The sequence below is a fragment of the Pipistrellus hanaki genome (assembly GCF_964339955.1).
Source record: "Pipistrellus hanaki genome assembly, chromosome: 8".
Taxonomy (NCBI): domain Eukaryota; kingdom Metazoa; phylum Chordata; class Mammalia; order Chiroptera; family Vespertilionidae; genus Pipistrellus; species Pipistrellus hanaki.
The window spans coordinates 40,866,146-40,878,741 of NC_140510.1; the positions used below are offsets into that span (position 1 = coordinate 40,866,146).

Genomic DNA, 12,596 nt, shown 5'->3' on the forward strand with positions numbered 1-12,596 from the left:
TTCTTTGGTAGTGTGTCCTTTATCTCTAAAACTCTAGTCCAGTGCCCAGGCTCTACTCTCTGTATGAGGTAGACTCCAACATTTATCCCTTCTGGGAATTACCTGAGTCAGGGCAATAACCTTATGCTTTGAACAACAAGGGTACTTGAATACTGACTAACGATGTGACTGAGCTAGGCTGTGCTACACCTACCAGCGGCTGTCTTCCTATGCAGAATCCTCTAGTGCACAAGGGACTTGCTAGTTTTAAATGTAAATGGTGTTTATGATGAGTCAATAGGAAAGCCTTGAATAGAGCATAGCTGGAAGGTTGGTTACTAAAAAGAACTATTCCTCGAATTCTTTCTAACTCTAGGTTTTCAATTCTGATACATGATTTCTGCATGAAATTATAGTATCAGAAGTCTTCTCACATGGAAAATTCTATCCAAATAGCAGTTTAAAAAAAAAAAAAGAAAGAAAGAAAGAAACAAAACAAAACAAAAAAACACACACACACTGACAAAACTTTCCAGTGAAATATGACAAGTCACTTGGTTAATTCCCCCCCAAAATAGGGACTTTTGAAGGAAAGACTAGATGAAAATATCTATTTCTAGGATTGGAATTTAGTACCCAGAGGGCCTGTGTTTTCCTTCAGCAGCCGAGCGCATCATTGGCACCAAAATCAGAGCAAGGGCCTGTGTGCATTGCCCTGATCTAGGCGCCCATCATGCCACTCACTCACTGCAGCAGGAAGGCAAGATAGGAGGTCTCCACATGTAAAGGCAGGAGGGACCCTGTTCAGAGACCAATTCTTTTAAGGCTAAATGAGGGCCGGATGCTGCAGGTAAAAGGAAATTAATAATATAATTTCCCCCCCCCCCGCCCCCCAGGGATTGCAGAAACCAAACAGCTAATTGGAGCCAAGACCGGCACTTGTCTTTCCCGTGCTTCCCAGGACTGAGGACTAGCAAGCAAGACCCTGCTGGAGAGGTCGCACTCATGAGGAGATGCATAAGAAGAGCTGAAGGGAGGAGATGCCAGAAAAGAAGGAACTGGAATTTCTGATGTTCCTACAATGTTCCAGGTGTGCCACCTAAACTACCGCCTCAGGGACAAACAATAAGGCATTCGATACACTCATTCTTTAAGTGTCCCACATTTATTTATTTATGTATTTATTTTTGTTGCTTTGGTTTATCCTTTTTCTACTAGAAATGTTCTTGTCCATATGGAAAGGGTTCTGGCATGCAATTTTATGCACTCAACGAGATCTCTCTTTTTAGGTGTGCTCTGAAAAAATAAAAATGGGCGTGAGGAATAGGCTTTGGGGCAGATCCCTAGATTGAAAATAATCTCTGATCCCTCGGGAGTGGCTGCCTTGCATTCATCTGGCATTAGGGAGCATACCTCCTGCAGGGCTGAGCCCTGCAAATGGTGGTCTTCCAGCCAAGCCTGGCCTGACAAAGAGGTATTGGACTTGTCCCTGATGGGTCTCCTCAGCACACACTGGCTCTGTTCACATTCCTGGTGCCATTTGACAAGTGTCTTAAGTTTTTATGACTAAGTGTCCCACTTCTAAATACAATTAATAGACTTTATTTTTAGAGCATTTCTAGGTTTACAAAAAATAGAAATAAATTGGAAAGTACAAATGGTTCCCACACCAAGTTCCCTTTTTTGTCTTCAATACTTAGTCTTCAAATTTTTTACTCAGGAAGAAATTAAGTAAGTAAGTATTTTGTCATGCACAAAATTCCTCAAATGTAGCTTTTCTGAGGGATATGGATTGATGGGGAACATATGTATTGTTTTGTGATTAGTTTGATCTCACAGACTGTTGTCTGACACATGGCACCACTAGACTGCATTTCATGGGTGTTTTAAAGAAATGTGTCCTACAGTGACTCAGGGTAATTTTAAGGCACCAAGTAAACAACATGTCTAACAAATGTCTAAGAGAGAGGTCATTATTGTGGCTTTGGTGGTACATCTTAACTCATCTTAATTTGCATAGAGATCTACATCATGATCCCATGTGCTCTGCCACTTTTTATTTACTCCTAAACATCACTCTTTTCCTTTTCAAAATGTACTAAATGCTTTAAATAAAAAGTTGGAATGCTTTCCCCCCAAAGAATCAAGTCAGTTCTCACAGTTGTCACCATGTTGTTGGTGGAGGAAATGGTTTTATCAGCAATAATTTTTTTGCTCTCTACATTGATTGAATAATTTAAGGTGACCCTTCTTCAAAAAAAGCATACGTTCTCTGTCAAAAGAATGTCGAAAAGTGTTCTTATTAATATTTTGCTGGCTTGTTATTTATATTTTCATTGCAGACTATCTAAGCGTTCTTGCACAAAAAGGTAAGATGTAAGTATATAATGCAATCCCACTTTGAGAACCCAATCACTGCTTCACAGACATCTGTCATGAATCTAGCCTCAAACATACCATCGCATTCCTAGTGTTTACCACACATGTACTGACCCTTCAGCTTCAAAATGTAGATATTCTCCTCCTGAGATTTAATAGATCTTTTTACACAGTGACCATTTTCCTGACCAGGTGGACAGAATGGTAGAGGTCATGAAGAAAGCATAGTTAAGTAGAAATATGAAAGGATGTTGCTCTAGAGCAGTGGTCAGCAAACTCATTAGTCAACAGAGCCAAATATCAACAGTACAACGATTGAAATTTCTTTTGAGAGCCAAATTTTTTAAACTTAAACTTCTAATGTTACTTCTTCAAAATAGACTCGCCCAGGCCGTGGTATTTTGTGAAAGAGCCACACTCAAGGGGCCAAAGAGCCGCATGTGGCTCTCAAGCTGCGGTTTGCTGACCACTTCTCTAGAGGAAAAACTTTAGGGTCATTTCCAATCACAGTATAAGTTCCTTGAAAAGAAAATGCCCAGAATACTTTGTTTAGGTAGAACAAAAATAACTTACAAAGACTTTAGAATATAATCTGCCCTCAAGGACAAAGAAGATTATTTTATTAAAGGCTACCTACCACTGTGTCATCCCCAGCTGTGGGAAGGACTGTGGGGAAACCAAGATGGAAACAACTGGAGTATTAACCCAGCAAATGTCTCCTTAAAATGGTGAAAAAGCTGAGTCACCTTAGTAAAGGAATTCCTTTTAAGAAATGAAATTCATTATTAATTACACTTACTTATTAGATTAATTAATTTCTCTCTCTCTCTCTCTCTCTTTCTCTCTCTCTCTCTCTCTCTCTCTCTCGAGAGAGAGAGAGAGAGAGAGATATCACTTCCTAAAAATACATTTTAAATGCATTTTGGCTTTTTAAAATGTGTTGGTTTACAGATCTGCCTTTTCCCTGAATATCCCACAATAGTACTTTCGAAAATTAGAAATCAATGTTTTGTTTCCAGCTGGCTGACCTGGACAGTCAAAGATTATTTTTTAATGGACACTCTTATTTGATTATTGAAAACAAGTTTCAAAGAAGCAATTCATAAGGCACAGAATGAAAAAAGGGCGTATTTCTGATTTTACAAATGAAGTTTGTAGATGCTTATTTCCAAGTATGCATAATGGTTTGTATTGTTAGTTTGCAAAATATACCATAAGCAGCTGAACCAACTTTCAAATACAGTCAAGGGTAGGAAATTAACAATTTGAAATATAAAACTGCTCACACATATAGAATAAATACCAGCTTGTTCAAACAAGAAAGAAATGAACATGAATGTATCTTGCATTTTCTTAAGTGTTTGCATAGTCTCTTTAGTTAACATGGGCTCACTCATTAGTAATTTAAAGAAATTACTTTGGAAGTGATTTCTCGGCGAATTTTCACTTCTCTAGATAAGCTCGCATTAGGTTCTCTTATTTTTCTCTGCCCTCCTCTAGTCAATTGGTTCTCAAAGCTGGCTGCATATTTGAACTATACTTGCAGAGCTTTTAAACAAACACTGAAACACAGGCCAGCCCAGAGGATCTAATTCAATTGGTGAAAGGTGGACCCAAGCATTGCTCTTTTTCAGCTTTGCAGGCAATGACAACGTGCAGCCAGAGCTGTGGGCCACTCACTGAATAAACTTTCATGTTTTACCTCTTTCTGTCTTCTCTCAGAATGTTTGCATGTCTCTTTGCTCCTCCTGTCATTTTTATTAGTGAGGTTTTAAAATCTAATCTTTTTCAATTCTCATTTTGCTTTTTATTGTTTTTCCATTTACTGTCCCAGAATTTCTTATTCCAGACATATGTATTTGATATATATTTTTATCTAATACTACCAATGTTGTATACAATGAAAGAAAATGCAGAGGCATAGAAGCATGGAACAGGTAGGAATCTCAGAGGAAAGGTGGAGGGGGAACAGATTAACCAAAGAACTTATATGCATATATACATAACCCATGGGCGCAGACAATAGTGCAATGAAGGCCTGGGGCGGCGGGGGGGGAGGGGGGGGGGCATGGGTGAAGTGTAGGGGTTTATAGGGGGTAAAAGGGGACATCTGTAATACTTTCAATAATAAAGATAAAATTTTTAAAAAGAAACAATGCAATATGATTGTGAATTATACTTTTGTCTGTTCTTCCAATGCTAATGTAATAATATAATTCAATTACTGCCATAAATATATAAAGATTGATAGTAAAGCCTAATACAGTTGTTGAAAACTAACATTAAGAATGGATTTACTTGAGCTGTAATCATTATTGGCTATGATTAAAGATATTTTAGGACTTTGAGACCCTGTGGTACTCAAGGACATATAAATATCCTATTAGTAAAAGTTATACCATATCACAGCTAAATGGCATGTTTGCTCTAAATTTTAAGCTTTAAAGACAAATTTCAATAGTTTCAGAATAGGGCAGAAGTGAGAAATATAATAAATATAATATTATATACTGCACCAATTAACATATCAGTAACAAGAAATCCACAGAAGGGAAGCATTAAAAGCAACCAGAGGCGTGGGGAACTATTCCTTTAGGGAACATCACCTAAAGTTTGGAAATGTAAATATCAGTGTAAATATGCATAGAATATTCAAGGATTTGAAATGAAAGAGGTGGACAAAAGGTGGGCAGCTGGGTGAGCCTGGAGTAGTAGAAAAAAAATCTTGAGTCCCAGTGGCTATGTCTCTAAAAACAGTGAAGCCATTTCCTCTTCATGAGGTTTATTTTCCATCATTGGTAAAAGTCCTGGTTGGACTTGACAAGGGAAAAACAAAAAGAAACGGGCCCCCAATCCCTTGGCCACATCCTGCCTGTAGGTATTTTTTGTTGGACTTATCCAGTGTTGCAAGTAATTTGAAATAGATGGTAACATTTAACAAGAGGGAGATTCCTAATGACAATCTGAAGTTTTATTTTTTTTAATATATTTTATTGATTTTTTACACAGAGGAAGGGAAAGGGATAGAGAGCTAGAAACATCTATGAGAGAGAAACATCCATCAGCTGTCTCATGCACACCCACTACTGGGAATTTGCCCGCAACCAAGATACATGCCCTTGACTGGAATCAAACCTGGGGCCTTTCAGTCCACAGGCCGATGCTCTATCCACTGAGCCAAACCGGTTTCAGTGAAAATCTGAAGTTTTAGCTTCTTCGGAGAAAGGGGTTGATTTAACATCTCTCTGGCCCTAACGAGCTCCTCCTCTTTAGCAAGGGCTGTTGAGTTCCTTAGTCCCCCCTTTGACTGGCTTCACTTATTTTTCCTATCTGCTTTGCTCGTGTAGAAATTTGAGGGGGTTTTTCCTGGAGAATTTATTCTTAGGGTCATTTTCAATCACAATATAAGTTCCTTGAAAAGAAAATGCCCAGCATACTTTGTTTAGGTAGAACAAAAACAACTTACAAAGAGAACAAAAATAAATGTCACAAGCAAAAAAACACCAAGGAGACAGAGAAACTAACAAACAGGTGACAGGTTCTCCAATATAGGCTTACACCCGTAATGTGTCTCATTAACCCTACGCAAGAATATTTGGGGTTCTGCTGCAGAAGCACCATGACATTTCGCAACGAGAACTGAGTGAGAGTCAGTGCGTTATTCCCATCTGAACTCTTCGGAAAGGAAAAGGACAAAGTGTTCTGCACAACTCAAGTAAGAATAAAGTATATTCTGAATATCAGGATATTAAAATTCCCAAAAGTGAGCTTCTTGGCAGAAAATGGCCAGAGTTATTTAAAGAGTGACTTCCCATCTTTAAATTCGCCCATTGAATAAAACAATATTAAACCACTGCTTAATAATTCAAGGCCCGTCACTTCCTTCACTTTGCTCCAGCGCAGAGCTTAATCACACGCAGGGCTCCCTACGTGCAGTCTCCAAAGGATGAAAACCTAATTCACTTATTACAGAAATAACTCCCGACTTTCAAAAGGTTCCTCTGAACTAAAACAACCTCTGAGAATTCTCTTATACAACCACTTCCCACCAAATGTTTATGTGCACTGCTTATAAGTGACTTTGCAGTTGTTCTCTCTTCATATTATCTTGGGCAGAAACTTCTTTAAAATACTTTCCATCGATCTTTTATTGCTTGGCATTCTGAAGAAAAGAGGTTAGACGATAAAAAAAAAATCAATCACTTGCTTGGCATATTAAAACTTGTGGCGGCCAGTTGAGTAGGTATTTATATAAATTGTAAAGAATTATGTGTCTGGGTGTAGATTCAGATTTCAGATCTTAAAGAACTGGTGCCTCTCAGGCAGTTCAGAGGACAATGCATGTCTTTGCTCAGCAAGAAAGCAAGCTTGCCGAAACCGGTTTGGCTCAGTGGTAGAGTGTCGGTCTGCAGACTGAGGGGTCCCGGGTTCGATTTGGTCAAGGGCATGTACCTTGGTTGCGGGCACATCCCTGGTGGGGGGTGTGCAAGAGGCAGTTGGTCGATGTTTCTCTCTCATCGACGTTTCTAGCTCTCTATCTCTCTCCCTTCCTCTCTGTGGAAAATCAATAAAATATATTTTAAAAAAAGAAAAGAAGAAAAAAAAATAAAAAGAAAGCAAGTTTTTATTTATTACTGTTTTATCAAGTAAACTACAATTAGTAATATTCTGCTCTGAAATATGTATCTACACTTGATATATCCTATTAAAATGTATCCAAAAAAAAAAAAATGGGTTAGCTTTATCTCAGAGTGAAAAATGTTAGGTAAAGCTAAACTAAAAAGCAGTTTCCCAATCGAAGATAAATGTGTGAACTTGCAACCCAAAGCGCCAATAGAAATGGCTTTTATCCTTCCCCAGTTTTACAACCATTCCAAAAAACAACCTAACTCACAAAGTAGTAGTTCAGATACAAGGTTCTATAAGGATTGCCATTAAAATGGTTAATGTGCAAAATGCAAGTGGAAGTAACGATGATTTACAATTAAAATTAATCTAAATTTTAAAACTAGGTCCCTAAAGTATAGAAGTATACTGATAATATCCTGAATTATATTTCAGGAGTAGGTGAGTAATTCATTCTCATCATTTGGAAAAACTGGTGAAACATCCATCAATATTAGATTGAATAATATATTTTTAGATGACAAATGAAACATAATTTCCAACCTTCAGTTAGTTCACAGTGTTTCTATACATGAATAGTAGTGAGAAAAATGTAACCTGCCCCGTTACCCATGCAAAGAAATTTCACCATCTAGTCACATGTTCATTCTTTGGTGGGGGGAAAAACATTTGACTTAATATGCTTATAGTTATGAGTGCTTTCAGTTAACTTCAACCCTAAAAATAAGGAGTCACAAGGGCTAGGAGTGACCCAGTATCAGGAAAATGAACTAGCAACAAATTCCAAGCAAAGCATTGTCTGATTGGGAAACCTCACCCTCATTCTTTAAGCCTTCCAAACTTTCCGCCATCTCAGATCTGTCTAATGATGAGCCCATTAAGTCGTCGTGGCTGCCATGAAGATGAAACTGACAGCACCGTTACTTGAGTCAGTTTAGAGAGGCCCAGGGTGGTTGAAGGGAGGAATTGGGAGGCCTGGGGTGCTAAGAGAACATCCCAGCTCTGGCTCCCGAAGATCCCAGGAGCACACAGCTGTCAAGAGCACAAAGCTGCACGCAGAGAAAACCTTGGGAGGGAAACAGGGATTTGCAGAATGTCAACAGTTTCATCAGGCACTGTGGGCCCTTCCACCTCTTGTTTTACCATTGTTAGGATTTAAGCAGTAGAGAGCTTGTGAGTTGATCACACAGCCAACACATGCAGTTATGTAGTCTCTGTAATTTGATGATCATAGTAGAAGTTATTTGGCATTTAAATGTGATTCCTGGTGAAACCTAGGTTTTCTCTGTGACTCTTCACAGAAGACGTTTGCCTAATTGGTCTATACTATTAAGGCACAAGTGAAATCACGTCCCTTGCCCCCATTTTGTTAAAAAGAAACAAACCCACAAAACCTTTTGTTTTTGTGGCATCTATGTATACCATACTATTGGCATCTATGTATACCATTGGGCAAGAGCATTATTCTAGAAGATATCATGAGAGTTCTATAAACTCTCCAGGAAATGTCCACAATGTTAGCACTAATTGACATCATTACAGGGAACATATTTTGCTGTTGTTTTAGCTAGGGCACTCTTCCAAGATGAGAATTATTCACTTTTCAACTGCAGAATTCCTTGGCAGTTCCATACTAGCCTTCCTGTTGTGGTGGAAGATATCATACCATCATAATCAATAATAACAAGAAAACCTGTTCTGTTTGGTGGGGGTTGGATGGCAAGAGAGTGGGTGCTTAATCATGTCTCAGGGTATAGAATAAGCACTGAGCAGATGTTATTTTATTTACACATTCCTGCATCAGAGGCATTGTCATGCCTATTTTATAGAAGATGTAATAAAGATTCAGAAAGTTTAAATACTTTGCCAAGTAATAGTGGAGCTAGGATTCAATCTGCCAGCTCTTAACCACTTCTCCACATTGCTACCTAGTTGTTAGCACCACAGAAGGAATAGACCAAGGATCTTTAAAACATCTCTCTTCCCTTGACTTCTCTATCCTCATGTTTAGTGTACCATTAGAGGTAATATACAACACAGGGAGCGTCAAAGAGGTACCAGTTAAGCTGAGAAATCAACTGGTGAAAATCCAGATAAATTAGAATCATAGGATTTTAAAACTGAAAAGTGTCCTTATATATCTTATATATCCTTGATTCAAATTCGCATCTTTTACAGGCAAAGAAAACATGCTTCAGTGATACTTGTTGTCAAATTTTCTGAGGTGACAAAGCTCATTAGTGGCAAGAACTTGAACCCAAACCTAAGACTTCCATCTCAGTATTCAACCTATTTACCTCTACTGCATCAATAAATTACAGTATTATGCAGTTACTATTAGATTTTTCTAAAGAATAAGATATACAAGCTTATTTGATATACATTTAGTCAAAACATTTTGTGACTAACTTTGTCTACATCAGCTCTTTACATTGTGACTTCATAGATGGACAAATAACTAAGAGATTACTGAAACTATACCCCCCAAAACTGCCAACATTCAGGGCCAAATGTAAACATCCATTCATAAATGTAAAGCAGTTCAATAAAGACCAGCTCTTGTGTTTACACAGAACAAAGTTACATTCGGTCACCTGTGGAGAGGCACGGCACGTACAGTACACACAAGTCAATTAACATCCATTTCTGGAAATGCTTTTCATAGAAGCGGTTTTGTTTATATCCTATGGTGGAAGTTCTGAAATACACAAGGTCCAGGGCTTTCTCAGAGGCATCCACTATTTTGTAATTTTTTAAGAAGGAGTATTATTGTTACCCATTTTAAAACATTAAGTGAGAAATCGGTATTTTTGCTATATCACTAAAAATTGCCATTGCTTTTAGAGCAGAGGCCTTGAGTTCTATTTTTAGGCCCTTTTGACCAGTGCTGCCTAGGAAGCCAGGTTGAAATCAGAGGTCTTTATTTCACACAGGGCACTTACTACTCAAGTGACCGTGATGAAATATTTCCATACAAATCCCTACAGTCACTTATGTCTCATCTTTGTCCTCATATGCTACACTACACCACCTGCTATATTAAAACACACACACAAAACTTTAATGTATATAAAGCCCTTCTTTCAATTGATACCTATAGATTTTCTGCCAATAATTTATTATTCTAAGTATGTGATAGCTAATTGAGGCATTTGTGGTTACTCTATACAATATTTTAGAGAAAACTATAGAAAATATAGATTAAGTAAATAATTATTTTTTGGCTCATGCAGTTCTCCCTGGTAATTAATAATAATAGTAATAATAATAACCAACTACTAAATCTACCCAGGAAAAAAATGTTTCAAGCTTATGAGACTATGCACCAAGAAGATATAATAAATACCCTTTAAGTCAATAAATTTTAAAGGTAACTAATATAAAAATAAACATAAAGAAATTGTACATTATGGAGCATATAGGCATCATTTTATTATTATAAAGTTAAATATATTTTTAAACGATTAGTATTGGTGATCTTCTTCCATCAGTGAGAAGAGATTTTTAGAAAAAAAGATAATGTGTTTCAAACAGCCAAACACCTCTATATTCTTATCACTCCCTATACTCAATGCCTCTTTAAAGCTGTTAAATGAAAGACTAAGGCACAGCAACAGTTCCAGTTTAACTGTACACTTACGTTTAAAAATACAAGACACACTGGATATATAAACAGAGCTGTACAGCCATAAAATCCATTAGGTTAGCTTCATGTAATAAAAAAAAATACTGTCTTTGAATACAATGAATCACAAACATCTGCATGTTTCTGAAACACAGGACCAGTAATGCCTAGTCTGTACCATAAGTCACCATTTCTAGGCAGAGGCTCTATTTCTATTGAGAGAGAAAGGGATAGTAAGCAGTTTACACATCAAATGATGTCTTCGGTTTCTGTAATTTCCATTAAAACAACATCAGGTTAAAATAGCAGTATGAAGATGACTTGAAAATAAGAAAAATGATGTGGTAGTCAGACGGTATGGTGCAGATAATTAAAGGTTTTGCCAGCTTACCTGATAAAAGAGAGCCTCAGGGATCACAGCATAACAAAGCCCCGCATCCAAGATGGTTAGAGTGCAGTGTGCCTTCTCTTGCAGTTGTTCACATTTTTGGCCACAGAGGTTTACAAATTAATTGCAATGTGTGTGTTTTTCTTTGCTTTCTCTGTGGACAAAAACACAAAGGGACCTTTCCAGAATCCTGTCTGCTATGCCTCCGCTTCCTGTTCTGAGATTCACTCTATGGTACCCAACATATATCAGAAAACAGCTTTGAGGGGAAAAAAAAAAAAAAAAAAAAAAAAGGCTGACAGAAACCAACATGGTACCGCCATCTATTGGTAGACACATAGAATTGAATAAAAGGAAAAACAACCCCATTATTCTTTATCATAAAGTAAAACAATCTGTATGTACAAAGAGACTCTTGCATACTCAGTTATTTGCACCTCTTAATATGTTTTCAAATATTCATAAATTTACAATGTTGATTCGGCCATAAAGTAGCACAATAAACAACAAAAAGCCCTACAAATTTCTGTTTGAAAATTAGTTTTTTAGATTACGACACACTCTATATGTAAAGTTTTGCAAAATCATGACTCTTGTGGCCTGAAAACTTTTGCTTGTTATAGAATTAATTCTAATTAAGTAATCTGACCCTATAAAGAACAGCATAACCCTGGCCTGGTGTCTCAGTTGATTGAAGCATAGTCCCGTACACCAAAGGTTGTGAATTCAATTCCTGGTCATGGCACATCCTTCGTTGCGGGTCCAATCCCTAGTCATGGCACTTATGTGAAGCAATCAATCGATGTTTTTCACATTGATGTTTCTATCTCTCTCTCTCTCTAAAAATCATTAAAACCATATCCTGAGTGAGGATTAAAAAAAAAAAAAAAAAGAGCAGTATGATGTACTTTTGCTGGGAATATTTTTTAATTACCGTATTTTTCGGACCATAAGACACACCAGTTTTTAGAGAAGGGAAATGAAGAAAAAAAGATTCTGAAACAAATAGTGTCCTAAAATATTTTATGTGCATTAAAACCCAACATCACACTCATAAACACATGTAATCAACCCTGTAAAGTAAACAGCAGCATTTAGAACCATTTTAGAGCCGGGCAAGCACACAGAGACCACACAGAGCCGGGCAAGTAAAAAAACTTTTTTTTAAAGTATATGTGTAGGCTATATTTGGACCATAAGACGCAGGGACTTTTTCCCCCCACTTCTGGGGGGAAAAAAGTGCGTCTTATGGTCCGAAAAATACGGTACTTTTTGGTAAAACATTTATAATAAATAACATCTGAATGTAGAAAAATATTGTAAACTTTAGTGAGGCTTAGATAATTTAGATCTGTGGATTACTTTGATGTGTGTATCAATGCAAGGTACAGTTGAAATTTATGTTACATGAGACAACACAGCAGTTATGTAATATATCTATTTCTTTAAAATATTTCAGAAAATATTATTTCTGAGAATATTGAAGCACACAATATATAAGCAAAATAATTTTTGTCATTTTATTAAAAGACATTTCTCAGCTAATCAAACGCTTTCCTTTCATTTGACTTTTCATATTTACTTAGCAAACAACTGTAA

The 12,596-nt window shown here is 37.1% G+C and overlaps 1 protein-coding gene across 3 annotated transcripts in view; it reads right to left on the reverse strand.

Annotated features, from left to right (window-relative positions):
- Nucleotides 1–11,223, reverse strand: part of SCN3A (sodium voltage-gated channel alpha subunit 3) — a 117,902-nt gene extending 106,679 nt beyond the window's left edge. For all 3 annotated transcript variants that reach the window (XM_084891578.1, XM_084891577.1, XM_084891579.1), the window contains exon 1: nucleotides 11,001–11,223. The gene's annotated coding sequence lies outside the window, so the exon portion shown is untranslated. The remainder of the gene's footprint in view (nucleotides 1–11,000) is intronic.
- Nucleotides 11,224–12,596: the final 1,373 nt, after the last annotated feature.